A 25,430-nucleotide genomic window follows, 5' to 3' on the forward strand; every position below is an offset into this window, starting at 1 on the left:
AGATGTATTCTAATGTCATTAACTGGGAAAAGGTTAACAAAGCTGGCATTCATAGATGGGGTGACAATTCTTTTGTCTTTATCTTTTTCTTTTATGAGTATTCAAAAAATTTTTTGCCATAATGTTATTTAAGTTATAAAAAATTAAATTTAAATGTTTAGCTTCTTTTGTAAGAGAACAAAAAGTTTTAAAAATTAATATACATTAAAGTGAAAATATTACTTCATGGGAGAACAAAAGAACAGTAAAAAGCTTTGCTGCCTAATTTCAGTGTTTTCATTATAACTTGGTTCTTAAAGAGGCTAGTCTAGATTACTAATTTTTAAGCATTATTCCTTGGAGAAATCAGGAAATAGGCACATTTTAGTTATCTTTTCAAACACATGAAATTTATCTCACTATCTAAAATTCATTGCTTTTCAATAATTTGATTTGTCTGTGTCTCCATTTACAGATCAAGAAGTGGAAACATGCTGTCTTGAAAAGGAATTTTTTTTTTTTTTTCCTTCTTTTTTTTGCGGTACGCAGGCCTCTCACTGTTGTGGCCTCTCTCATTGTGGAGCACAGGCTCCGGACGTGCAGGCTCAGCAGCCATGGCTCACGGGCCCAGCCGCTCGGGGGCACGTGGGATCTTCCTGGACCGGGGCGCGAACCCGTGTCCTCTACATCGGCAGGCGGACTCTCAACCACTGTGCCACCAGGGAAGCCCAAAAAGGAACTTTTTATTTGCCTTTTCTAGGGGAAAAAAAGCAAGATAGGGAAATACCCAAGAAGTGATTGTTACATCTTTAGGGAGACCAGAACCAAAACCTCTCAATTCAGGCTGTTTTACTTATGAAAAGATTCTCGTTAAGGAAAAAAAAAAAAATGTGTATGTTTGTCATTACCTATCAACTCATCTATCTATCTATATAGCTAGACAACCAATATAAACTCTGTATTTGTATAAGTGTGAGCAAAAGAGGCACACACAGAGAGAGTACTGTGTTGTGCCGGGCACCATTTTAAGCACTTTGCAAATAATTTTCCAGATGTGTAGATTGATATACATAGTAGAATTACATACATATAAAAATTACTAGGTCATAGTAATTTTTGTAGTAACTGTAAGTTCTGAAATTTTAAATAAGTAAATAACAGTAGAAAATGAGTTTGTAAAAGAGTTTTGGTGTCATGCTGGTGCTTTTTTTTAAAACACATCAGTTTTAATGACCACTTTTTGTTGAGCTTACTTTTTAGGACCATTAATGAGATTAGAATGCAGTATTTCTAATGATCTCCTAAATCTAAATCTTTTTTAAAAAAAATTACACACAAATGTCCAACTACTCACTAGCATCTCAAATCCAAACTGTTAAATAGTGGCATTTAAAATTTCATTACTGCTTTCCTATTTTTGTGAAAAGCATTAAACTGTGACTAACTAATTAGGTTCCAATCTAATCTACTCCAATGTTACTGAGTAGATTCTACCTATAACCAACTGACTTAAGTGATTGTGATATATATCAGTGAAGAAAACAGACAAAGATTTCTACTTTTGTGGAGCTTACACTCTGGTCAGTAGAGACAGATAATACAAATAAACATAAATATATGTTGAAATCTGACAAGGCACTGTGGAAAAAGAAGAATTTTAAAGCAGGATAAGCGGGATAAAGGGTATCTGAGTAAAGGTAAGAAAGTTAGGATTTTAATTTTGGTAAGGATAGGACTCACTCAAACTGTGAGAGTTAATGGATTCACTCAAACTAATAGAGTTAATGGATAAAAACTAGGAAATCCCTTTAAAACATAAGACAGATTACATTAACAACATTGATGATCTCCTATCTTATTCAGATTAAAAAGCCAGATCTGGGCTTCCCTGGTGGCGCAGTGGTTGAGGGTCCGCCTGCCGATGCAGGGGACACGGGTTCGTGCCCCGGTCCGGGAGGATCCCGCATGCCGCGGAGTGGCTGGGCCCGTGGGCCATGGCCGCTGGGCCTGCGCGTCCGGAGCCCATGCTCCGGGAGAGGCCGCGGCAGTGAGAGACCCGCGTACCGCAAAAAAAAAAAAAAAAAAAAAAAAAAAAAGCCAGATCTTTACAATGACCTAAATTTCCTTACACAATCTGACTGCCTGTTAATCAGTAACCTCTTCTATATTAGCTATGATAGCAATAGCTGTTCTGACAGAAAAATCTCCAGTTTCAGTGAATTAACACAATATGATTTATTCCTTACTCATTCATATTTGAAAATGGATATCTTTGATGAATGAGAAATCCTCTTCCAAGTGGTGATTCATAACCAAGCTCCTGCCATCTTGTGCTCTAGCATTTTCAATCATGTGGCTTCTTAGCTTATTAGTTCCTCTGTATCAAGCCTGAAGGAGGATGTGGGTGCTACTGAGTGGGAGTATTTTAGGGCTACATCTGGGACTATACCTATCACTTTCACTCACATTCCTTTGGTTCGAGCTCAATCACAAGATGAATTCTATAAAGGAGGCAGGGAAACTACACTGTATGACCAGAAAAGAAGAGGTGAAGAGTTGGGTGATCAGGTTGCACTCTTTAAGATAATTATCACCTGTTACACTTCCCTCTTTTTCATTTTGCTGTAGCCATAATAGCCTCTGTCATTTCTGGTACACTCGGTCTCAAGACCTTGGCACTGGCAATTCCGAATGCCATATGTATTTCTATAGATATGCACATGGCTCTGTCCCTTGCTTCACTCCTGCTCGATTGCTCAATGCTGTCTTTCTATAGAGGCATTTCCTAACACTTTATTTCCTCTTTTTTTCTGCTTTCTTTTTCTGTTTTATTGTTCTCCATAACAATTATATATATATAATATATATACAGATATATATTTATATATAACTATATAATAAAATGTATATATAAAATAAATATTTTATTTATATATACATAAAATTCTCTAATATATACTGTTGGTTTCACAAAAATACTATGTCTCTGTTTTTTATAACTTCCTTTTAAATCCTACTCAAGAAAGTTCAGTATTGGATTGAGACGTTATAAACTGCTTAAGTTCTTGAATACCTTTCTAACATACTATTTATTGTCTGTATTCTTCACTAAGACAAAAGCTGTATGAGTACAGATTCATTTTCTTTATCAGTGTATCTTCAGCACAAAGAAATGTCTGTAGTACATAATAGGTGCTCAATAAATATGTTTTGGATGAATGAATAAATGTAGGAGTTTGTAAATATCTCTACAATGGCATTTATGTTATTCTAATTATGTTTTCATATCAGTCTCTCTCACTAAGCTTCCTAAAGGTAAGAAACAGCACATTTTATGGTAGGGAGAAGATTGATGATAAATATTGGATGAAGGAATAAATGAAGAAAGAGATGAGAAAAGTGATGTTGAGAGAGCTGAGTAAATTTTCAATCATAGTATTATGTAGAAATCATGTCCTTACTCCTCAAGGTCTTACTCAAAAACTCATATTGTTTCCTTTATCCAATTGAACTCTTACAAATCCCTGTTTTCTTTGTGTTGTTTATTTCAATAAAGCTTTGTTCTTTATAGGTGCAATAACCACAGTTTGACATCCTTACTTTATTTAATATAAACCTAACCAAACAGTATATAATGCTATTAAGTATGGGTGTGGCATACTCAGCTAGCTTTTACTACATTAAATGAGGATTTTAATGAAATAGAATATCATTATTTTTGAAAAGAACATACACCCATGCACACCAATGAGTCATTATTTCATAGAGAACACAATGGAATGTGCTAAATTTTATGTCATTCAAAGATATGCTAGCATTTTTTAATCTAGTCTCATTATTTCCTTTTGTGATGAGGTATTCCATCTTCACTTATTTTACTAGAGTATTTCAAGTTATTGATAATATAACTGTGCACACTTGTAATATAAATAGAATAGGTATATTTGATTATCACAGTCTTGGATTGAGTTTTCTGGAGAACTGGGATATCATCTGTGGCTTGATTTTTATCCCTAGTTTATGTCATTTTGCCCTTCACTTCACTTTCAATATCATCTTATTTCTCTAAGTTATAAGATGCTGTGACCTTTCATTAAAATAGAAAAAAAAATTAAATCTTTTGAAATGAAATAGAGAACCACACTTAGTATTAAATTCAATACCAAGAGGCATCTGTGACTCATTCAGGACATAACAACCCTAAATTGCCCTAAGAATAGGAGCCTTACACGGTATAATACATAATACTAATAGAGAGGGTATGACCGTGACTGGCTTATAGAATTAATTCAGAGTACATTCAGTACAGGTGCTTGGGAATGATATTTAGCTTTAAAAGTATTAGTCATTAAACGTCCAGAATCTTAATTTTTTAAAGAGAAATTAAAATCCACCTGGAAAATAACCAAGGCAATAGACAGTACAAGTAGTACTAATTATAATATGTTTGAATGAGAAGTTTCACAAAAATAAATGTCACTTTCTTTATACCTAACCTGTAAATCCTGCTTTGGTAAATTAAATATTTTGATTGAGGGGCTATACATATTTTAACTTGCTTAAATCCCTGACTTAAGTGTAGAACTGTGCAGTAATATATTTTAAATTTTATTTTGCTCTAAGTTAATTGGCTAGAGTTTCTTTATTGACATTTGTAGTTTTTATGTTTTTTTTCATGCTATGCATAATTAAGTCTTCTGTGAAAAACAGCCAGGCAAAAGCTAGCTAAAGCAGAAAAGCATGCTCTTGGATCATTTTTGGATCATGCTCTTGGAAAAACAAAAGGTTTTGAGATTTCTCATATATATTCTCAATAATGGACAGAAAAGAAATATCAATAGCAACAATAAGGTATACAAATCACACCTCCAGGATAAACAGTTTACTAAATTCAGTAAATACATGATGCTATATGTGTGTTTTTGCATTATATATCTTACAACAAGCTGCTAAGGGTAATTATACTTAATAGTACTAGTTCTTTGCATTCAATTTAAGTAAATGTATATCTATCTCAATGGCAGCACAACATTATTATAAGTGTTTTATAAAGTTTGATTTAAGCAAAGGCTGTGTAGGTACTTTATCTTTAGTTTCAATACTTAAATTTTATAATCCACACCTGTTGCAATAGTTGCAATAGCTCTCTATTTATATATGAATTTAGGATATTTTCTGAAGAATTCTAGACAACATTTAACTCCAGTCTGATTGATCATTTGCTTTATTGAGAGTCTAAACTAGTTATTAGCTAGATTGGTCTCTATGCTTTTTTTTTTTGATAGCAATTTGACCCTCAGACATCAAATAGGCAATAAAGTAGAATAAAACATTCATTTTCCTAGGCTGTCAAAGTTTAAGAATCTTGGGTAGTCATCTGTTATTTATTTCCAGTGGAATAAAGAACTTTTTAATAATAATACCTTAAAATGGAAATTCTGAGAACTAGAATTGAAAAATCTGGAACAAAGTCTTATTTATTATGTCACTTTGGGTAAATCTCAACTTGTTTATTTCTCAAATGAGCACATTATACTCCTCTTACCTAAGTTATGGAGTAGTTTTGAGACTTAAAATAAGAGATTATTTGGAAAATACCTTATATTCCTAAAATCACAAACATGAACCTTTACTGGTTTAGTTAGAATATTTAAACTTGTATTTTCTTTGTATATAAGCTATTTAATTTCCAGTTATATTCTGAATTAATCAATATTTGTTGAACTTATTTTTTTCATTATACTTTTTGTTAAATGACTATAAAAAGAAATATAATTATGATAACAATAATGGTAAAGGGAATAATAATAATAATGGTAATGACAGGTGACATCCATACAGAGTGCATCACTGTTTCAAGTGAAACATCAAAAACATCTTCAAAAGTTTAACCATAGCCTTCTGGAAAAGTATATTCTCAGTATGTAGTTTATTAATCATTTTTTTCTTGGACTAAGACATTTACTTTCTCTTTTGTACACATATGGGTCAATGATATTAGATTATATGGCAGAAACTCATTTTTAACCGATGTTTTCTATCTGAGCTCGAAAGATAAAACTACACTGGGACAATCACTAATGAAAAAACTCAGTAACATAGTTTAAACCTTATGCCAAATTTCATGTTTTCAAACTTTAGTTTTTAAAAAGTTAAAAACATGATTCTCATAAATATATAAAGTGGACATATGGTAAAGATTTCATTCAACTCATTATTGATGGAAACAGTAAGATAGTAAGCCTGATCTAAAAAGAATTTAAACATGTGGGTATTTATAAGCAATTTAAAAGGTCAATGTTAAAATAGGAATGTTAGTTTAGCCACAAAACTTGTTAATGTTCTACAAACCAATAACTGATAACTGTGGGGGTTATCATTACTACCAGACAGAAATCTACAGGACAATGTCTTACCCAAAGTTTATATAATCCAGAAGAATGCACTTGCTTTTGACTTTGCTATTTACTCTTTGATTAGAACCCAGATACTATAAATTTATACATTGCTATGGACTAAATCGTGTCCCCTCAAAATTCGTATGTTGAAACCCTAACCTCCAATGTGATAGTATTTGGAGATGGGGCCATTGGGAGGTAATAAGGGTTAGATGAGGTCATAAGGGTGGGGTTTCATGATTCAGTTAGTGGCTTTATAAGAAGAGTAAGAAAAAGAAAGATCACTCTTTCTCCACCTTGTGAGAGTACAGCAAAAAGTTGGCAGTCTACAAGCCAGGACGAAGGCCCTCAGCAGCAACAGAATTGGCTGGTACCTTGAACATGGACCTTCTGGCTTCCAGAACTGTGAGAAATCAATGTTTGTTGTTTAAGCCACCCAGTCTATGGTATTTGTTATAGCAGCACAAGCAGACTAATACATGTAATTATGTAGAATTCTAACATGTAGAATTGCTGACCGTAAATGTTGCAGCTGGATGTGTATCAGCTGTAACCAAACCACATGAGGAGGGGAAACTAGGACACTTTGTAGGTGGAGTGGTGGAGCAGGCATCAGGATAAATGTCCTTCCAACCATATCATTGAAATGGTCGACAAAACTCAGGCTGTTTAACCTAGAAAAGTAACTAGTCAAGGGGTACGTATTAACCGTCTTTAATTTTTAAGTATTCATGTGTAAAAGGAACATTTGACTGTTTTGTATCATTTTTAAAAGAACTAAGACTAGTAAACAATAGTTTTGGCTTATTACAAAGGGAAGTTTTGTGAAAGTGAGAGATGTACGGGGATGGAATGATCCATCCTGGCATTCTTTTCCATTCGTCAAAGCCAGTCTACAAGTTTCCTAAGCCTACCATATTAAGTAACAAGCAAGCAAACAAATTAAAATGGAGTTTCTTTACAAAAGCAAGAGGATTTCTTTTTTCTTTTTGAAATTCAAACTTTAATTCACAAACAATTCATTTGTTCATGTTCATTACTGAAAGATTTATTTTCATGATAAATAATTCTCCCATTGCAGAGAGAGAGGTCTTTACATTCAAAGACATTTGGGTTTTATTTGACATTGGGAAGTCTCTTAAGCTTTATAGCTTGGTTTCCTTATGTGTACAATGAATATTATTATATCTACCTTAGGTGATTGTTCTGGGAATAATCTAATATAGCCATAGTGGATGATTAGTTTTATGGTGAGTGTGGTTGAACCATGGCACCCAAATATATGGTCAACTATTATTCTGGATGTCTGTTTTAGGGTATTTCTGGATAATGTTTACATTTAAATTAGTGGGCTTTGAGTAAAGCATATCGCCCTCCATAATGTGGGCAGATCTCACCCAATCAGTTGAAAGACAATAAAACAAAAGGCTGACCTCCTCCTAAGGTGGAAGGGATTCTGTCAGCAAACTGCCTTTGAACTACATTTGCAACATCAGCTCTTCCTGGTTCTCCAGCAGACTGCCTGTCTTCAGCCTGTTAAATGCCCCCGCCCAGCATATTTTGAACCCATCATGCCTTCACAATCACATGAAACAATTCCTTAAAATAAATCTCTTTTTCTCTATATATATGCATCCAATTGGTTCTATTTGTCTGGAGAATCCTTACTAATATACCATGTAAAGTATCCATTTTGAATTCTCTTAATTACAATATTTTCTCAATACTGAAAGAACTGTTTGAAAGAAAAAACTAAAAAAAAATAAATCAAGCTGGGACTTCCCTGGTGGCGCGGTGGTTGAGAATCCGCCTGCCAATGCAGGGGACACGGGTTCCAGCCCTGGTCCGGGAGGATCCCACATGCTGCGGAGCAACTAGGCCTGTGCGCCACAGCTACTGAGCCTGTGCTGTAGAGCCCACGAGCCACAACTACTGAGCCCACGTGCCACAGCTGCTGGGGCCCACACGCCTAGAGCCTGTGCTCCACAATGACAGAGGCCACTGCAATGAGAGGCCCGCACATCGCAACGAAGAGTGGCCCCTGCTCGCTGCAACTGCAGAAAGCCCATGCGCAGCAACCAAGACCCAACACAGCCAAAAATAAATAAATAAATTTATTAAAAAAAAATATATCAAGCTAATTCAATGGAATCATATAGGCACTACTTAATAGATATAAATCATAGTGATACGAATTTATTCTCCATTATCCAGAAATTTAAAATGTCTCAAATTTTAAGTCTTTTTTACTTCAATATTAATAATAGGAAAGAGCGGAAATATATTGTTTATTGACACTGTGCTAGGCAAACTGCAACCATATCAATTCTCAGTATTGTCTCAAAAATTTCATTTCCCCTCATAGGTAACCTCTTTAAAGGAAGCAGTTTCTTTTAGTGGTTTTCAAAGTTTTCATTGTGCTGTCACTAACAACATTTTGTAAATGTATATACCTCCCTTACATTTATAAATTGATAGCTAAAGTATGTATTATGTTTTCAATAGTGGCAAAGGATATAATTTGCATCCTATTGTAAATATTGGCATTTTAAAACAAAATTATTACATGTACCATTTTTATGGATTTTACGTATTTAGTTTTAATTAGTGCTTATATTCTCTTTGAGCTACTTTTTCTGTACTATTTCACTCACAGAATTTTACCATAGTGTAATATATTACTTTTTTTTTTTTTTTGCGGTACGCGGGCCTCTCACTGTTGTGGCCCCTCCCGTTGCGGAGCACAGGCTCCGGACGCGCAGACTCAGTGGCCATGGATCACGGGCCCAGCCGCTCTGCGGCATGTGGGATCTTCCCGGACCTGGGCATGAACCCGCATCCCCTGCATCGGCAGGCGGACTCTCAACCACTGCGCCACCAGGGAAGCCCCCATATTTTTATGTTATACATTTTATCCAATACATTTTTTCCCATTATAATCCTCTCCATATTAAAATTTACCCTTTTAGATTGAGTTAATATTATAATTTTTATCAGTATGCAGCTGACATTACTACCCATACATTTAGTATATATTAACAATTTATGTAATCAATTTTAATTTAAATTAATAGTTAATTTAAATAAGCAATTATTATGAATGAAATTATTACTTTGGAATGTATTTTTACTTAAATGGATTAGTTCCATCTAATTAGTTCATACAGCATACTAGAATGGTAAGTTTTCATTGTTAATTATTTTACTATATCTTGTTTTAAATTTATAGATCTGAGTCCTGAGAAGTTTTATGTACATGACAAAAGTAGTTGGAATTTGAAGGAATTTTGTTATAGCAATGTAACTCAATTATTTTGGTTACAATTTGAATTATATGCGAAAAATCACAGTGTCCTATCATTAAAGATTATTTTTAATAATTTATTAGCTGACAATGTGATGTTCTCCTTCAATTTTCTTGAAAGCAAAGAGTTGGAAACCTCCTGTTTTACAAAGTGATTTGTTACTCACTCATTAGTCATTCACTTTCTCACTACTGAAACCAATATATCAAATTGTTATTTTTTGGCCTCCAGGGGTTTCATACCCCTGGGCAATGCACTCTGTTAATATTAGGGAATGTGTGAGGAATATACCTTCCTTTTAGAATGGGGGAGATGGAAATTTGTAAAGGTGAAATAGGAAAGGACAAAAAACACAGATGTTTTCTCAGGAGAATTAGTTTTGGAAGAGAGTACAGACAAAAGTGGGTATCTCAAAATCAACACCTTTAAGCTGTGTGTGCCCGAGTATCTCTTGAAAAATTATTACACATACCCAATGGGACACTTACCGTGTGTTGAAGATGGTGGGACCTTGTTCACTGAAGTACCCAAAGCATCTAAGATACTGCTTGTCAGTGCTCAATTTGAGGAAAATAGTACATGTGAATAATGAATAAATGAAATAAGTGAATAAAAAACTATGAGTTTTAGTAGTATGATTGTCCCCATACCATCATAGAGGAAAATTAGATCAATGTTGAGAATTCATCATATTTATTACTTTAGGGTGACTGCTCTGAAGTGTCTTGACATTGTTGTACAAAACATAATTGATTGAACATAAGTGTTTGTTCCCCTGGGACCTCATGAAAGTGACTTATGTGTCCTGGAGGCTTTTCACATGGATTCAACTTCCAATTGGTTAGGATAATTAAGATTGCTAGAGGAAATTTTAAATTATGAAACTGTGGTTATTTCTTTTGGCTGCACTGCGTGGCTTGAGGGATCTTATTTCCCCGACTAGGGATCAAACCCCATGCCCCCTGCAGTGGAAGCATGGAGTTCTAACCAACAGTGGTTATTCGTATCTCCCAGCCTGCTTAGTATAAAGTTGTGGTATATACAGGATAAGTATATACATAGAAATGTGTACATTTTTTATATATATATATATATATATATATATATATATATATATATTTAGATTCACATCCACTAATATTATAAAAAATGTTATTTTCTTTTTTATAAAAACTCATACATATTTATAGTTCACACATATATGACTACCAATGCTTATGTAACTCCAAATAATTTTATATACGGTATGAATATTATCTAATATATACGTCAGGAAGTAGTGTATGAGCTATTCTTTATGGAATAGCTTTTGTTTTGAAGATAAAGTTCTGAAAGTTAGCAACCAGTATTCTTAACACAAGCTTGCTTTGCAGTCATAGTATTTATGTAGTTTCTTCATGTTTCCTTGGAAGGGATATAAATGAAACCATGGTACAACCGTAGACTTCTACTTTTTAGAGTGACTTTTTTTCCCGTTTGCATATGGAGCATCGATATAAGGATAAATACAGATATAGATATATATGTTTTCAGATAAATAGATATATACTTAGATACATCATCAAATTTTTCATCTTTTAGTGAAAGGTTTTTATACTGAAAGACAGACTAGTGGTTTATGCAATATCTCAGAAATTAGTGAAATGGGAGATGGAGACGCAGTGATCAATGCTTTTAATACTGATTTTTATTTTGGATGAATGCAATTGTGTGTATAATCAACATGTTAACAAATAGTGACTATAGTTCTATATGGGTAAAACCATAGTAGAGGTTACATGAAATAGTAAATTTCAGAGGAGAACAGCAAAAAGATAATTTTCTTAATGTAAAGTTAAAGAGTAAAAAGATATATCTTAATCAATACTTCTCCATTCTATTTATTAGACTGTGAACTTCTTGAGATCCAAAATGAGGACTTTAAAATTTTTATTCCACACATATACTCAGTAGGTGGTTTTTGAGTGAATATATTCTGAATATAGTGTATACTTCTTTGTGTTATACAGTACTATGAAATATGATTTTATTAACCAAATATTGATTTTATTCACTTAATTTTTATTCAGTTAAATTTGGTACTCCTCACAAACCTGGATGTTTATTCAGAAGAGAAATATGATTTAAATATTCCATATTTATGCTTATATCAACTCAGATACACATGTAAACTGTCATATGCCAATAATAAACACATAATAGTAATCTGTCCTGTATTACATCAATTCTTTGCTTTATAGAAAAATATTTTTTTCTCTTCCACTTGAACTATATCTCCATTTCTCCTGAAAAGGTGAGATTTCCTATCCTCACAATGGTAGGTGTACTTAAGAAGATATTAAGATTGACTCAAAATTCCAGTAATGACCTTATGGTAGTAAAGATTTAAGGCTCAGCTGGTGTGTGTGTGTGTGTGTGTGTGTGTGTGTGTGTGTGTGTGAGTGTGTGTGTGTGTATAGCAATTAGTTATCTGATAAATATCTTCTTAACAAATATTTACTACCTATAATCATAATCTGATGTCAGAAACCAAAATCCAAAAATGATAGACAGGTATTTTTTTGCCTCTGTATTAACAGTTAAAAGTAAACAGTCTAAGGTCAAGGACAGATATGGTAGCTCTATGATCAACCAGGATTTAGGCTTTCTCTTATTGCCTTAGCATTTGAAACATAAGAGATCTATTTCATAGTCCTAGATGGCTCTCTAAGTTCTAGGTATGCCATCCCCATTCCAGTATTAGGAGGGAGAAATATGTAAATAAGCATGTAGCTTCTCCCTGTAAGAATAATTCTTGTGCAAAACATATTTACTTATATCCCACTCAATAGAACATAGTTACACATGGTTGCAAGGGAGGTTAGGAGAATTGGTCTTTATTCCACATATCCCTGTTGCTTAGCAAAAATATGAAAATTTTATTAGAAGAAGAGTTTGGATCTTGGTAAAAAACTAGCAGTCAATGTTAACAGATACAAAATGATCAATTGACCAAAATATGAAAAGTAAAAGAAAATTCATGATTGAAATGTATAATATCTATCACATATATATCCATTTGTATACTTATTGTCAAGTTGATATTAAGGAAGATAAAATAGTATTTATAAGAGAGTGAATACACATATTGAACCCACAGTGCCACCTGTCCTATTTCCACTGACATAGATAACTCAAAAATAGTTTTTATAAATAGTGGAGAGTAGGCAAGTTTGACATAATATCCCTTGACTAAGTCAAGGTTCTCCCAAAAACTCAAGTTTAGGTACTTCTTGGAAAGTATAAGATAATCCGTCTCATTTATAAGTCATCGAAAGGGAAAATAATCTGATTATGTAGCTATCTACCTGTATAAATACATACCTATAACTGTATGTATACCTAATCTATACTCCATATGAATGTGGGAAAAGAAGATGCTCTAGAATTTTTTTTTTAATATTTATTGTTTTTTCTTTTTCAATTTAAAAACATTTTAATGGTGGGTAGAATATACATAAAATTTACCATTTTTACCATTTTAAATTACAGTTCTGTGACACTGAGTCTATTCATATTGTTTGGCAATCATTGCCACCATCCATCTCCAGAACTTTATCTTTTTTGTGGTTGTTGTTGGTTATTTATTTAAAATATAGCAGTGTGTACATGTCGATTCCAAACTCCCTAACTATCCCTTTCCCCCACCCTTCCCCATGGTAACCATAAGTTAATTCTCTAAGTCTGTGAGTCTGTTTATGTTTTGTAAATAAGTTAATTTTTATCATTTTTTTTAGATTCTACATATAAGTGATATCATAGGACTGTCTGACTTACTTCACTCAGTATAACAATCTCTAGGACCATCCATGTTGCTGCAAATGGCATTATTTCATTCTTTTTAATGGTTGAGTAATATTGCATTGTATATATGTACCATATCTTCTTTATCCATTCATCTGTTGATGGACATTTAGGTTGCTTCCATATCTTGGCTATTGTAAATAGTGCTGCAATGAACATTGGGGTGCATATATCCTCTCAGACCATGTTTTTCTCCATATATATGCCCATGAGTGGGATTGCAGGATCATATGGTAGCTCTATTTGTAGTTTTTTAAGGAACCTTCATACTGTTCTCCACAGTGGCTGTACCAATTTACATTCCCACCAACACTGTAGGAGAGTTCCCTTCTCTCCACACCCTTTCCAGCACTTATTGTTTGTGGATTTTTTGATGATAGCCATTCTCACTGGGTGAGATGATATCTCATTGTAGTTTGATTTGCATTTCTCTAATAATTAGGATGTTGAACATCTTTTCATGTGCCTCTTGACCATCTGTATGTCTTCTTTAGAGCAATGTCTATTTAGGTCTTCAGCCCATTTTTTGATTGGGTTGTTTGTTTTGATGATATTAAGTCACATGAGCTGTTTGTAAATTTTAGAGATTAATCTCTTGTTGGTCACATCATTTGCAAATATTTTCTCCCATTCTATGGATTGTCTTTTCACTTTGTTTATGGTTTCCTTTGCTGTGCAAAACTTTTGAGTTTTTGCACAGCAAGACTCAAACAAATGGGACATGTGTTTATTTTTGTTTTTATTTCCATTACAACGAACAGGGAGGGAACCCAGCCCTACCCATCAACAGTCAAGAAGATTAAAGTTATACTGAGCTTGCCCACGAGAGAAACAGTCAGATGTACCCATCACCAGTCCCTCCAATCAGGAAACTTACACAAGAATCTTAGATAGCCTCATCCACCAGAGGGCAGACAGCAGAAGCAAGAAGAACTAAAATCCTGCAGCCTGTGGGAAAAAAAAAAAACATTCACAGAAAGATAGACAAGATGAAAAGGCAGAGGGCTATGTACCAGATGAAGGAACAAGATAAAACCCCAGCAAAACAACTAAATGAAGGCGAGATAGGCAACCTTCCAGAAAAAGAATTCAGAATAATGACAGTGAAGATGATCCAGGACCTTGGAAAAAGAATGGAGGCGAAGATCGAGAAGATGCAACAAATGTTTAACAAAGACCTAGAAGAATTAAAGAACAAACAAACAGAGATGAACAATACAATAACTGAAATGAAAACTACACTACAAGGAATCAATAGCAGAATAATTGAGGAAGAGGAACAGATAAGTGACCTGGAACACAGAATGGTGGAATTCACTGCTGCAGAACAGAATACAGAGAAAAGAATGAAAAGAAATGAAGACAGCTTAAGAGACCTCTGGGACAACATTAAATGCAACAACATTTGCATTATAGTGGTCCCAGAAGGCGAAGAGAGAGAGAAAGGACCTGAGAAAATATTTGAAGAGGTTATAGTCGAAAACTTCCTTAACATGGGACAGGAAATAGCCACCCAAGTCCAGGAAGTGCAGCAAGACCCATACAGGATAAACCCAAGGAGAAACACAACAAGACACATAGTAATCAAATTGGCAAAATTTAAAGACAAAGAAAAAATATGGAAAGCAGCAAGGGAAAAAAGACAGATAACATACAAGGGAACTCCCATAAGGTTAACAGCTGATTACTCAGCAGAAACTCTACAAGCCAGAAGGGAACGGCATGATATACTTAAAGTGATGAAAGGGAAGAATCTGCAACCAAGATTACTCTGCCCGGCAAGGATCTCATTCAGATTCACTGGAGAAATCAAAAGCTTTACAGACAAGCAAAAGCTAAGAGAATTCTGAACCAGCTCTACAACAAATGCTAAAGGAACTTCTCCACTGAAGTGGAGAAGTTCCTTCAGCTCCTTCAGTTCCTTCAGCTCCTTCAGCTCTCCACTGAACCAGCTCTACAACAAATGCTAAAGGAACTTCTCTAAGTGGGAAACACAAGAGAAGAAAAGGACCTACCAAAAAAAAAAAAAAAAAAACCCAAAACAATTAAGAAAATGGTCATAGGAACATACATATCGATAATTACCTTAAATGTGAATGGATTAAATGCTCCAACCAAAAGACACAGGCTTGCTGAATGGATACAAAAACAAGACCCATATATAACAAGACCCAATATACCCATATATATTTCAGACCTAGGGACACATACAGACTGAAAGTGAGGGGACAGAAAAAGATACTCCATGCAAATGGAAATCAAAAGGAAGCTGGAGTAGCAATACTCATATCAGATAAAATAAACTTTAATATAAAGAATGTTACAAGAGACTAGGAAGGACACTACATAATGAGCAAGGGATCAATCCAAGAAGAAGATACAACAGTTATAAACATATATGCACCCAACATAGGAGCACCTCAATACATAAGGCAACTGCTAACAGCTATAAAAGAGGAAATCAACAGTCACACAATAATAGTGGAGGACTTTAACACCTCACTTACACCAATGGACAGATCATCCAAAATGAAAATAAATAAGGAAACAGAAGCTTTAAATGACACAATAGAGCAGATAGATTTAATTGATATTTATAGGACATTCCATCCAAGAACAGCAGATTACACTTTCTTCTCAAGTGCGCACGGAGCGTTCTCCAGGATAGATCACATCTTGGGTCACAAATCAAGCCTCAGTAAATTTAAGAAAATTGAAATCATATCAAGCATTTTTTCTGACCAAAACGCTATGAGACTAGAAATGAATTACAGGGAAAAAAATGTAAAAAGCACAAACTCATGGAGGCTAAACAATACGTTACTAAATAACCAAGAGATCACTGAAGAAATCAAAGAGGAAATCAAAAAATGTCTAGAGACAAATGACAATGAAAACACGATGATCCAAAACCTATGGGATGCAGCAAAAGCAGTTCTAAGAAGGAAGTTTGTAGCTATACAAGCCTACCTCAAGAAACAAGAAAAATCTCAAATAAACAATCTAACCTTATACCTAAAGGAACTAGAGAAAGAAGAACAAACAAAACCCAAAGTTAGCAGAAGGAAAGAAATCATAAAGATCAGAGCAGAAATAAATGAAATAGAAACAAAGAAAATAATAGCAAAGATCAATAAAACTAAAATCTGGTTCTTTGAGAAGGTAAACAAAATTGATAAACCTTTAGCCAGACTCATCAAGAAAAAGACATAGAGGACTCAAATCAATAAAATTACAAATGAAAAAGGAGAAGTTACAACAAACACTGCAGACATACAAAGAATCCTAAGAGACTACTACAAGCAACTCTATGCCAGTAAATAGACAACCTGGAAGAATATACAGAATCCTCCTTATTCATTTTGTTCTTAAAATAAGATTTGTAAAATACATGGAAGGTGATATTACATATTGAATATTGTTTTAGTCCACTTCCAAGGTAATAACCAAATGCTTCTGATATTCACAGACTTGTGTAGTAGTTCCCTTCCACATTGTATCAGGTTTGGTCTGTATGATCAATAAAATATAGCAGAAATGATGGTGTGTGGCTTCTGAGAGTAGGATACAAAGGGCATTGTAACTTTTTCTATGCTATCTTTCTCTTGGATTATTTGTTCTGGTGGAAACAAGCTGTCATGTCATAAGTACACTCAAGCATCCCTATGGAGAGATCCCTGTGGCAAGGAACTGGAGACTTTTGCCAGCAACCCTTGGAAGGGGATCTTTTAGCCTAAAATAAGGTTTCAGATGACTATAGTTGCAGCCAACAACTTGACAACCTCGTTAGAGTCTCTGAGACAAAACCACCCCACTAAGCTACTGCCAAATTTCAGACCCACAAAAATCAGTGTTTTAAGCTGCTAAGTTTTGTTACACAGCAATAGATAACTAATTAATTATCTTATTTCAAGTCTTCCCTAGATTCTGTTTCTCTCATCTAATTTGGGATAGGAATTAGAGAGCAGGGCATTGGAGAGTTGGACTTCTGAAAAACTGGTTTTTAGTATTGCTTTTATTCTTAAACATTGGCTGAATGTAGCATATTTTGCTTTCAAAATAATATCAATTTTTCATTAACTCTTACTGGAATTAAAGATCATCCAAACAACTACGTAAAAGTGGGTAATATTCATTAATGTAAAAAATATTTAAATTTGAATTTACTAAATATTCAATTTAAATAAATATGTATAGCCTGCTCTCTCCCAAGCATTGTGTCAGCATTAGTTCATGCATGCATACAGGCATTCTCCTCTTTTGTGGAATAGTCCTATTCCTGTTCTACCTTATGAGCAGGTTCTCAGTTGCATAATCAGAGGTGTTACACCAAAAATGTGGACAGTAAAATGCTGGGCTTGGAAATTTTCAATAGTCTTTACAACAGTGTGGAAAAAAATGAATACACCTCTCATGGATTATCTGCTTCTAAGCAGCTTGGTTTCTTAGTGCACCTGCCAGGATTGATTATGAGCAAACTGTTCCTCTAAATAGCTGAATGAATTGACTCGCTATATGAAGGAATTTGATATAAACCTGCTGATTTTAGTAGACTACCTATCAAAACCAATGATTTTGGTTTAAGAATAATTATCATTGAGCACCTATTTTTGGTTGTTCATTTATATAAAAATGTGAAAAGATGAGAAAAAAACAAAAATACTGGCTTGGAGAAGTTTTTGATGACTAAAAGTAGACATGTTTTCATTCCCAAAAAGAGTAGTTATTCAACAAAAGTATGTAGCAGTAGTTTCTGATAGTCCCTATTATTTGTAGGCAGAAAATAGGACATAATTGCCAGAAATAGATCATTATTTGTTTTAAAAAATCCATGTTGATCCTTGCAGAAACAGACTCTCAGATTTAGAGAATGAATTTATGGTTACCAGGGGGGATGGGTAGAGGGAAGGAATAGCTAAGGAGTTTGGGATTGACATGTACACACTGCTGTATTTAAAATGGATAACTAATGAAGACCTATTGTATAGCACAGGGCACTCTGCTCAACATTATGTGGCACCCTGGATGGGAGGGGAGTTTGGGGGAGAATGAATACATGTTTATGTACGGCTGAGTCACTTTGCTGTGCACCTGAAACTATCACAACATTGTTAATCGGCTATATTCCAATATAAAATAAAAGATTTAAGAAATGTAAGTAAAAAAAATCCATATCAACATGGTTAAATAGGCAAAACATATTTTGCAAAGTAAACACTAAAATTTTAGATACAATCACTGTTCTATCAATGTGAACATGTGATTGTATTCACACATACTTCTGTCCCAGCATCAGCCTGATCTCTGTTTCAAGCCCTGTTGTCCAGAGCTGACTAAAAACTATCCATAATTACTCTGTCAAACCTGCCATACTTCACTCAGATAGAAGATAGCTCCTGAAAAAACGAAGAGCATCAATGCTCAAAAGCACTTCAATAATTTGCCATTACTGGGGTGTCTGATGTTTCATGTAAGCAAAAATTATATGATTATGGAAAATTGGCTTGTTTTCACTAAAAGGGCCACAACAAACATATATGTTTTTGGAGAGAAACAGGGCAAGAGTACAACTGGAAGCCCCGAACTGCTAAATAAAGGATGTTCTATCCTTTATCCTGACAGTAAACTTCCATAATAACAAAACTGAAAAATGTGTGTAATTTATAATTTTATATGACTGCGAGTGGACAGAATAACAAAGTTTACTGAAGGTGGTTATAACTGAACAGATCTAGAGGGTTCTGTTAATATTTCAGTAATATTTGAATGAGTGTTAAAGGTACATATTTAACAAAAAACATATTTATTCTATGAAATTTATTTTTCTTGGTTTTAGTCCAACAAAATTGCTAATAATGTTTTTATAATCACTTATAAAAGTCTTAAATAAGTGAAGTCTTAAATAGCTTTTTATTAATTTCAAGTTGTAAAAATTTGAGGCAGTAACAATTGGAATTTTCTATAAAATCCCTAAAGTATTTCTCAATTCATGGAAATAAAGTATAAATTTTACATATCATATTAAGACATTATAATGCGGTTGCATAAATAACATTAAAAAATACTGTCGAGCTTCCCTGGTGGCGCAGTGGTTGAGAGTCCGTCTGCCGATGTAGGGGACACGGGTTCGTGCCCCGGTCCGGGAAGATCCCACATGCCGCGGAGCGGCTGGGCCCGTGAGCCATGGCCACTGAGCCTGCTCGTCCGGAGCCTGTGCTCCGCAACAGGAGAGGCCACAACAGTGAGAGGCCCACGTACCACAAACAAACAAACAAAAACTGTCAATAATGCTCTTAACCATGTATATTCCAAAAAAACACCATAGAAAAATCTGTTTGTCTAGCAAAGCTTAGAATGTTAGACTACTGAGGGAGAATACCACCTTGAATGAATCTTTTCTGTGTTTCAGAAAGGAGAGTTCAAGGAAATAAATACATAAATATATCTCTATATAGTTTTATATATTTAATATTTGCTCATAAAGTATATGTTTATATACATTTATATGCATTTATATTTATTTATAAATGTGTTTATACATGTATGTATAGAAATGTACACACTATACATATATATAGAGAGAGAGAGAGAGACAGACAGACAGACAGAGGCAGAGACAGAGATAGAAGAGAAGGGGAAGGGAGACAATATTGAAGTCTGAGCTTGATAGTTTAGGAAGAGTCATTCAAGAAACTGATTAAGAATTAACCTGCTTTGTGACATAATATCTTAATATTGGTAGACACTGTAATGTCTTCATAACAAACTGCCTGGAAAAATATTTGCAGGTATTTTCTGAAGTAAAGGGTGAGGTTATATACTAATTTATAGTCTTATCCTGTGGAAGAATATACTGGAATAAACTGTTGTGTTGACACAGATGGTCATTGTTATCATTAGAAAACATTTTAATGTAATCATACAAGTTGCTATCATATGTACCATGATTTTCACCATCTTGTAAATAAATAACTAGGTCTGTATATTCTGTCTTAAGTACAAACTGGAAGGTTTCTTTCCTCCTTCAAAACCAGATAGAAAGGAGTTAACAATGCATTAAATGTATACATGGTATGGACTTGATGTAGCATTTCTAGGATATACAGACATGTTAAAAACTGAAAATCACTTCCATGTTTGCTTTCTGCTGTTCTGAAACTTAATATGGCTCTGTGTATGTGAGTGAGGAGTAGAGTATGTTAAAAGATAGACTTATGATTAAATACGAGGAATTTGATAAATTGCATATTAGTATAGGACAAGACAGATTGATTTGGGCATTTTGATTTTTGAACATGATCACATGATCATCTATATAACTTATTGAATACCAGCATATATAATTAGATAATGACATGTTTATAAACTGTTCCATAGGTGTTTGGCAAATAAGTTGAAGACTACAGTGAGCTATTCAATTTATCATTCAGGATACTTGATCCATCCAGATCCATTTTAACTGTGGATTAACAGTAATAACAACAGCAAAAATATTTTAACATATTTTTGTGATAGGGTGATTTTATTTCTTCCATATTCTAGAAAAAAATTGTTTAGTTTACAGTGTTTTTCCTTTCAGCAATATGAGGAGCCAGATACTTGGAGTATCAGGATACAGGATACTAGAAATCATGTAGGTTGACATTCAGTCTTTCAAACTAATCCAATGTGAGTAACCTGTAGACACCTCCTCTGTATATTATCAAGGTTGTTAAGATATACTGGGGTAATTTGGGGGCATTGCTTTGTTTGATATAAAATTATCATTGCCTTCATCTTATTTGATAACAACACAGTGATACTGTTAACATATTTACTTCAGACAAAAATCAGTGACTCGTCAAAGTTCTTTATATCATCACCTCACTTAATCTGTACTGCAAATATCCCTGCAAAATAGTTGTGGTTAGACTTAATTTTAATAATGAATAGCAAAGGGCTCAGAGAACATATGTGGCTTTCCTAGAGTCTCCTATCTAGTCATCAGAGGATTTAGAATACAGTGTTGGACTCTAACACACATTCCCCTTTCCACTATATTATACTGAATACCTGGTAGATTAGAACAAAGACCAACAAATTAAACTCTAAAAAATTTCTTTTCTTGTTACTCTTAGCGAATGGAATGTATTTCTTTTTTGTCACGTGGTCTTAAATTTATTTCCAACATTATTATGAATATTGGGACAGATAGTATTTTCCAAAAATATCTATAATAGTATCTCCTATTCCACTTTTTTCCAATGTGACTTTGAAACTTTGCCCACTGAGAGGTGGGGTCTGGTTTCCATCCCTTTGAGTCTGGCAAAAGGGATGCTATGTTGTTTCCTAACCTAAGTCCAAAAAGACAATACAGCTTCCACTTGGTTCTCATGGGGTGCTTGCTCTTAAAACCTGGCCACCATGCTCTGAGGAGGCCCAAGCACTCCTTAGAGAGGAACCAGGGTCCACAGCACTGGCCAAACTCCCAGCTGAAAGCCAGCACCAACTTGCCAGCCATGTGAGTGAGCCATCTTAAAAGTGAATCCTCTAGCCCCTATTTTAGCCACACAAGCTGACACCGCATAGTGCAGAGATATTGTCCCTGTTGAACCCTGCCTAAATTGAGTATTTGGGGCCAGAATAAATTATTGTTGTTATTTCAGACACTAAGCTTTGGGGTGGTTTGTTATGTAGCAAAAGATAACTCAAACGGTTACCTAAGGTACAATTTTCTCCAAAGACAGTTTCAAATTCTATATATTTAAGGTAAAACAACAAAATGATTTAATAGATATTTGTAAGGGTTTTTATTTGCTCACACTCATAACTACTCATCTAGGATGTGACTTTTGTCTAAACTACTGTAAAATAACATATGCTCTACCTAACCATAGATAATTACCTCGTTAACTCATTAAAATCTTTTCTCTTGTTGAGGGAGAATGCATTTTAAAAGAACACTTTCATAAGAGAAATGTTTTAAAACCTCTGGTTTGGCAGGAAAATTCAAAGCTTAAAAGCCTTGGTTGTATTCATGAAGCACTTTTCTTATTAAGTGTTAAAGAATGCCAAGGTCCCTTGTGGAACACATGGCAAAACAAGCTGATTAAGAAGCTTAGTATTATTTTTAAATTACTTAATTGCCATTTAATGAAATAGGGAGCTCTGACTTCCACACTACCTAATAAAATGGTTACTCTGCAAGGAAGGAATTGCTGGTTGCATTGACCTTGCAGAGCAAGCTGGGTTTAAAGACGCCGCATAATACATTTCTACAATGATGGTACAGGGACTGAAAGCCATATTACTGGAAATGTGCGTGTTAGCATTTATATCCCTTTTATAATTTCTGAAATAATGGCCAACATACATTAAGAAATGTCTGGGTATTCCACTGGGTGCCCTGATTGAAGTCAAACCACATATATGAACACCTCTTAATTGCCAAAATAATTTCTAAGGAACTAAAAACACAGTTCATTTGCTTTTCCACCCTGCCCTTGGGAACCTGCAATTTTGCTTCATTACAACCACTCAACCTTTAGCCCTCATCTACTTCAAAATGGTTTGCAGTGTTTTATATATAATAAAATAGCAACCATATGCAGCCATGCACAAATCTGTTATTTTTGTTAGCACCACTGTTTCCAATTTTGAAATTAGCTAAGGTTAAAGCAAAAAATTTAGACATATTAATGCATGTTTGTTATGTGTCTACTTTAAAAATATATATGTATATCTCCCTTTCCACTTAGTGAATGTATCTTTCCTAGCAGTCTGAGAGAGCAAATGCATATTTGAGAGGGGAGAATAAGCTACCTTCTGTTTTATTTATTGCAGCATCCAATCAAGCCAACTAGCTTGGCAAGGAAAAGGAATCTGAGGAGGGCATACTCTACTCAGATTTTCGATCATTACTAAACATTAATTGCTATGGTAAATTTACCATTAGGTTAAAAAAATAAATCCATGTATCTTTCATATATGTGTATACGTATACACAACACATGCATACCTTATGCAAATATATATACATGGCATTAGTATAGATGTATCTTACATTTACATATATGTCATATATATAAGATTATATATACACATGTATCTTCTGATTATGATCATATTTAAGAAATCTTTTTTAATGTCCATCTTATATTTACTTTCTTTCTTTACCCTACTCCCATTATTCTCATTTTTCACTTTTTGTTTTCCTTCCATAGCCTTGCCTCTCTGTCACTGTATGTCACCTTCTTCCTGTATACGCCACCTTCTTCCTGTATACGCCACCTTCTTCCTATATACATTATTTGCTTGTTTGTTGATAACAAGCCAGAATTAATTTCCTCTTTCTTGGATTACAATACCCAGACTTGCCTTTTCCTCATACACTCTTAGTTCAGGTTAAGCTTACAATGTATATTTGCCCAATGAAGAGGATCCCCAAAAAACTTACAGATTTACTAGGAAAGATATATTCTCTGTCTACTAATTCAGTTAAGCTGGCTGTAATAACTGGTTGTAATAGCTGTGCCACATCTTCTTTATCCATTCATCTGTCGATGGACAATTAGGTTACTTCCATGTCCTGGCTATTGTAAATAGAGCTGCAATGAACATTGTGGTACATGACTCTTTTTGAATTACGGTTTTCTCAGGGTATATGCCCAGTAGTGGGATTGCTGGGTCGTATGGTAGTTCTATTTTTAGTTTTTTAAGGCACCTCCATACTGTTCTCCATAGTGGCTCTATCAATTTACATTCCCACCAACAGTGCAAGAGAGTTCCCTTTTCTCCACACCCTCTCCAGCACTTACTGTTGGTAGATTTTTTTTTTTTTTTTTGCGGTAGGTACACAGGCCTCTCACTATTGTGGCTTCTCGCGTTGCAGAGCACAGGCTCCGGACGCGCAGGCTCAGTGGCCATGGCTCACGGGCCCAGCCGCTCCGCAGCATGTGGGATCCTCCCAGACCGGAGCACGAACCCGTGTCCCCTGCATCGGCAGGCGGACTCTCAACCACTGCGCCACCAGGGAAGCCCTGTTGGTAGATTTTTTGATGATGGCCATTCTGAGTGGTGTGAGGTGATACCTCATTGTAGTTTGATTTTCATTTCTCTAATGATTAGTGATGTTGCGCATCCTTTCAAGTGCTTGTTGGCAATGGTCTCTTTTTTTTTTTGGCTTTGCTGCTCTTAGTTCCCCTGTTGCTAGACCAGGGATCTAACCTGAGCCCCCTGCAGTGGAGGTGCGGCGTCTTAACTACTGGACTGCCAGGGAAGTCAGGGAATAGTCTTGAATAAAATCTTCTTTGCCATTTTAACATGTCAGAATAATTTTTTTCTTTAACAATATGACACATCTGAAGATCTTTATTCAGTACGACTGAAAAATTGTGGGAATTCAAATTATTCCTATGCTTAAGGGAGCTTGCAGCGTGTTCAGGAGACTGATAGGTAAATATTAAGCATAATGCAGACAAAATACAATAAAGTGTAAAAATAAAGTCACAGATAAATATTTTTAGGCTCTGGGAAGCCATTTAATTCTAACTTGGTAGGAATTGGGAAGGCTTCAAGGAGAAAGAAACAGTTTAGCAAGCCATCAGGGAAGAATAGCATGTCAATAAGAGGAGAAGGGAGTGACAGTGGGGAAATGCATTCCAGCCAGAGGGAAATGAGTATTTTAAGCCAATGAATCTTAAAAGCTTGAAGACTGTTGAAAACTGAATGCAATCAGTGCAGTAGATGAAGTAAGTTTTGAATTTGAAAGAGTGTGAGAAAATTCAGCTAAGAATTTGTTTAAAGATGACAGATTGGACACAAGTTTTCCCTTTCATTCCCTGCCAAAATCTCATATAAATGACACAAATGACATGAAATGGCATATATTGTAGGACAAAGAAGATGAATAAAGAGATAACAGTAA

The sequence above is a fragment of the Tursiops truncatus genome, chromosome 5, assembly GCF_011762595.2.
Source record: "Tursiops truncatus isolate mTurTru1 chromosome 5, mTurTru1.mat.Y, whole genome shotgun sequence".
NCBI classification, from domain to species: Eukaryota; Metazoa; Chordata; class Mammalia; order Artiodactyla; family Delphinidae; genus Tursiops; species Tursiops truncatus.